The sequence below is a fragment of the Salvelinus sp. IW2-2015 genome, unplaced genomic scaffold (assembly GCF_002910315.2).
Source record: "Salvelinus sp. IW2-2015 unplaced genomic scaffold, ASM291031v2 Un_scaffold5033, whole genome shotgun sequence".
NCBI classification, from domain to species: domain Eukaryota; kingdom Metazoa; phylum Chordata; class Actinopteri; order Salmoniformes; family Salmonidae; genus Salvelinus; species Salvelinus sp. IW2-2015.
The window spans coordinates 24,577-29,916 of record NW_019946301.1 but is presented as its reverse complement, the minus strand read 5'-3'; the positions used below and the strand labels follow the sequence as shown (position 1 = coordinate 29,916).

The following is a 5,340-nucleotide window of genomic DNA, read 5'->3' as shown; positions in this document are numbered from 1 at the left end:
AATCAATAACTCTACTAACCCTTACTCCCATTCTACGCATAGAACGTTCCTACTGGTCAACTAACCATCTACTCCCATCTACCATAGAACGTTCCTACTGGTCAACTAACCACCTCTACTCCCGATCTACCATAGAACGTTCCTACTGCGTCAAACTAACCACCTCTACTCCCATCTACCATAGAACGTTCCTACTGGTCAACTAACCACTCTACTCCCATCTACCATAACGCGTTCCTACTGGTCAACTAACCACCTCTACTCCCATCTACCATAAACGTTCCTACTGGTCAAACTAACCACCTCTACTCCCATCTACCATAGAATGTTCCTACTGGTCAACTAACACCTCTACTCCCATCTTACCATAGAATGTTCCTACTGGTCAACTAACCACTCTACTCCCATCTACCATAGAATGTTCACTACTTACCGGCCAACCACCCTCTATATAGCTCCAGCTATCACAGAAGACCTGCATCAAATACTCTAAATACTTAGCTGTTCGTTTGCGTTGTTCAGTGGGCCAACAGAATAGTCCCCAAAAGTACAAACCCACAAGCTAAATCACGCGCACCTCAAAATACTTGGAAATACTTTAGAAAATTATTTCCAGTTTTCTGAAATATGAAGTATTTAAAAGTATTTTTTAGACACAGTTATATACTTTTTGCCCATATCTGGTCTGGCTCTTATCACGTTGTCAGTGTTATGACAGTCCGTCACATTAAAGCCTGTTTACACCAAGCTGCCATCTTACTTCAACGCATTGCTTTCTACTACATTAATATAGTCCCAACATTATTATTATGCCTTACGTATAGCTAGTCATTATTATTATTAGTAGTATAGTATATATCTGTTCTGCTGAGGTTGCTTGTTTCATATTAAAACCCTTCATGTATATCCTCTCTCTCTATAAGCCACTGCTTTCTAGCAGAGGACAGTGATGTGTGGTAACGTGAGCTACCTAAGGATAGAAAGTCAGATGTCACGTGTAACGGTGAGGCTAACTAAGATAGACCGTTAGATGCGGTGTAACGGTGAGGCTAACTAGGATAGAACCGTAGATGTCACGGTGTAAACGGTGAGGCTAACTAAGATAGAACCGTTAATGTCACGGTGTAAACGTGAGGCTACCTAAGGATAGAACCGTTAGATGTCACGGTGTAAACGTGAGGCTAACTAAGGATAGAACCGTTAGATGTCACGTGTAAACGGTGAGGCTACTAAGGTAGAACCGTTAATGTCACGGTGTAAAGTGAGGCTAACTAAGATAGAACGTTAGACTGTGGTGTAAACGTGAGGCTAACTAAAGATAGAACCGTTAGATGTCACGTGTAAACGTGAGGCTAACTAAGATAAGACCGTTAGATGTCACGGTGTAAACCGTGAGGCTAACTAAAGATAGAACCGTTAGATGTCACGGTGGTTAAACGTGAGGTGGTAACTAAGGATAGAACCGTTAGATGTTACGGTGTAACGTGAGGCTAACTAAGATAGACCGTTCGATGTCACGGTGTAAAGTGAGCTAACTAAAGATAGAACCGTTAGATGTCACGGTGTAAACGTGAGGCTACCTAAAGAATAGACCCGTAGATGTCACGTGTAAACGTGAGGGCTAACTAAAGATGAACCGTTAGATGTCACGGTGTAAACGGTGAGGCTAACTTAAGGATAGAACCGTTAGATGTCACGTGTAAACGTGAGGCTTACTAAGGATAGAACCGTCAGATTCACGTGTAAACGGTGAGGCTAACTAAGGATAGAACCGTTAGATGTCACGTGTAAACGGTGAGCTACCTAAGGATAGAAACCGTCAGATTCACGGTGTAAACGGTGGAGGCTAACTAAAGATAGACCGTTTAGATGTCACGGTGTAAACGGTGAGCGTAACTAAGGATAGAACCGTTAGATGTCACGTGTAACGGTGAGGCTAACTAAGGATAAGAACGTTAGGATGTCTACGTGGTAAAACGGCTGAGGGCTACTAAGTAGAACGTTAGATGTCACGGTGTAAACGGTGAGGCTAACTAAGGATAGAACCGTCAGATGTTCCACGGTGTAAACGGTGAGGCTAACTAAGGATAGAACCGTTAGATGTCACGGTGTAACGGTGAGGCCTACTAAAGATAGAACGTTAGATGTCAGGTGTGTAAACGGTGAGGCTAACTAAGGATAACCGTTAGATGTCCACGGTGTAAACGGTGAGGCTACTAAGGATAAGAACGTCAAGATGTCACGTCGGGCTCCATTTCAGTTCAGACAATCCAGAAAAGTAAACTGAAATGTATTTCCTGGTTTGACTGCCATTAAAAATGACTTGAAACCCAACCATGAAGGTTGGTAATGTAACCTGCTAATCCCCACCTGGATGCTGCAGCTAGATGCCATGCTTAACACGTCCATAGATCTCTAATGTAGTGATATTACTATAGCCTGCCCAGATCTGCCTCTAATTACTATAGCCTGGTCCAGATCTGCTTTATACTATAGCCTGTCCAGATCTGTCTCAATTACTATAGCCTGGTTCCAGATCTGCCTCTTATTACTATAGTGGTCCCAGATCTCTCTATTACTATAGCCTGTCCAGATCTGCCTCTTATCTATGCCTGCCAGATCTGCCTCTAATTACTATAGCTGTCCCAGATCTGCCTTTATTACTATAGCCTGGTCCAGATTCTGTCTCTAATTACTATAGCCTGTCTCAGATCTGCCTCTTATTACTATAGCCTGTCTCAGATCTGTCTCTAAATTACTATAGCCTGTTCAGATTGCCTCTAATGTATTGATATTACTATAGCCTGGTCTAGATCTGCCTCTTATTACTATAGCCTGGTCTCAGATCTGTCTCTAATTTACTATAGTCTGGTCCCAGATCTGCCTCTAATGTAGTATATTACTAAGCCTGGTCTCAGATCTGCTCTTATTACTATAGCTGTCTCAGATTCCTCTCATACTTAGCTGGTCTCAGATGCCTCTAAATGATATATATAGCTGTCTCAGATCTGCCTCTATTACTATAGCCGGTCTCAGATCTGTTCTCTAATTACTATAGTCCTGGTCCCAGATCTGCCTCTAATGTAGTGATATTCTATAGCCTGGTCTCAGATCTGCCTCTAATGTAGTGATATTACTATAGTCTGTCCCAGATCTGCTCTAATGTAGTTGATACTATATGCCTGGTCCCAGATCTGCCTCTAATGTAGTGATATTACTATAGCCTGGTCCAGATCTGCCTCTAATGTAGTATATTACTATAGCCTGTCCAGATCTGCCTCTAATGTAGTGATATTACTATAGCCTGGTCTCAGATCTGTCTCTAATGTAGTGATATACTATAGCCTGGTCCCAGATTGCCTCTAATGTAGTATATTACTATAGCCTGGTCCAGATCTGTTTTTGTTTTGCCCAGTCCATTGTCAAGCCAAACCATGTTTTACATGACAGTTCCACATGAGTTGGAGAGAGAGCATAAACAGACTGGCACCCAGGCTAATATTACTACACCAGAATAGAACTAAATGACATTTCTGAATTCAAAATTACATTCCTGGTGGCACTAATGTCACTCCATATCCTGTATACGGGTGGATGTTTACGTACAAAACGATGCCGGGGTCGGGGGAATCTTCAATCAGTCAATTCAGGAAGTTCAAATTATCTTTTCAATTATTTTTGGTGAATTGTTTACTTTTCCGAAATTGAAATGGAATTGACGCCAACTGGCGCGCGCATCGAGAGCAGGAACTGACAGGGTTGGCTTAGATAATAGATTATTGACAACATGTAAACTATATTTAGTCTCTAAATGTTTATTGAAAACATAATCAGTTTACATCATTGTTGTAACGTTGCCAGGCAACCCATCTATAGTTCCACTGCTCTATCACTGATGTTAGGACGGAGGTTCCTGCTAAATCACATACTAATATTTCAGAGTTAGCCTGGTTAAACCAGACTCGAGTGCTGCGCTCACCATTTGAAACAACAGTGAACTGTACTAAATCAGTTGTGATTCCAGGCTATTCAGAGTGTTCTGTTGAACTCCTACTGTAGCTGCATCTGTGTGTGATGGTGGTATTTAACCATGGAAATATAGCGCTTGAGCCCCGTGTGTGTGTGCGTGTGTGGTATAGAAGCAAAGTAGGTAGCTATGAGTGTGTGAGTCCATCTGACAGTACCAATGGCGTTATCTTACAGACGTACTGTCAGCCTGTCAACACACAACTAGGGCACCATATTCCCTGTCTAGTGCACTACTGTTGACCAGGGCCATAGGGATCTGGTCAAAAGTAGTGCACTAGATAGGGTATATAGGATACCATTTCGAACTAGCAGTCTATGAAGTGTAGAGAAGTGATTGTTTTTGTCCTTGTTTGAAAAATGATTTCAAGCCTTCTCATATACCTCCATGTTTTTTAATGAATGTGTTTTTGGTTCATGATTGTTGTCGAACTATAATGACATGCTGTCCTATAACTGATTGTAATTCCATTGTAAACATTGAAAGTCAAACGTGTAATTCAATGCATTTGGAGGATTATATTTGGGGGGGTAGTCGAAACGGACCTTTTATGTTTTGTACAGATTGATCAATTGTATATGTGTTTTTGTTTAATCTTAAATTATCAATTCATATTATAAAGCGCACCAGTCATAAACATTTCAACTCTCTTAGTTGTATTTGCATACAAAGGCAGAATAACATTTAATTTGTAACAAATTATCGGACATTATTTTGGTAAATTGCATTCATTGACTTATCGGACATTTAATTTGGTAACATATTGGACATCAGTAACATATGGACAGTATTTTCTGACAAGGAATACATGGCGAGCAGCACGGTTGGGCATTACACTGAAATTCCAATTTTCTTCAATGCTTTTCATTTAGGAAAATGTGAAATCGGAAAAATAGCAGCGAGCAGCAATGAACGGGGTTACAGGATGGACAGAAAGGACACAAGATCAGTTAGATAACAAAGCAAGCACTCAATCATGTAGGAACTATCTTCCTTTATGTGCAATCAGTGAAAGCATTACCATGTTTATCTACATACCACACGGATGTGCAGTGAGTTTAGTTCTAAGTTGTAGGTTGGTTATTTTGAATGCAGCAGGTAATCATTCTTAAAGCCAATTCTTTCATGTATTGAGTGTTATATATGTTGACTGCGCAAGCCACATAAAAAAGGCAACAATATGTGATAATAAAGAAATACTAATCAAGATATTCATATTGTTAATCTTCATAATTTAAATTAACATTTTGCATGAAACAAAGTCCACTTGATCATAGGTTATTGCTCTAGATCCCATGGTGCCACTGGTGCAA

At 40.6% G+C, this 5,340-nt stretch overlaps 2 long non-coding RNA genes across 2 annotated transcripts in view; one reads left to right on the top strand and one right to left on the bottom strand.

Annotated features, from left to right (window-relative positions):
• Window positions 1–3,230, top strand: part of LOC139026530 (uncharacterized) — a 9,784-nt gene extending 6,554 nt beyond the window's left edge. The window contains exon 2 of the long non-coding RNA XR_011478353.1: window positions 3,088–3,230. This is a non-coding gene — a long non-coding RNA (uncharacterized lncRNA). The remainder of the gene's footprint in view (window positions 1–3,087) is intronic.
• LOC139026531 (uncharacterized) overlaps window positions 1–3,357 on the bottom strand; it is a 9,328-nt gene extending 5,971 nt beyond the window's left edge. Inside the window, exons 1-2 of the long non-coding RNA XR_011478354.1 lie at window positions 3,279–3,357; window positions 2,779–2,884 (exon numbers count right to left, since the gene is read on the bottom strand). This is a non-coding gene — a long non-coding RNA (uncharacterized lncRNA). The remainder of the gene's footprint in view (window positions 1–2,778; window positions 2,885–3,278) is intronic.
• Between the last annotated feature and the right edge of the window lie 1,983 nt (window positions 3,358–5,340).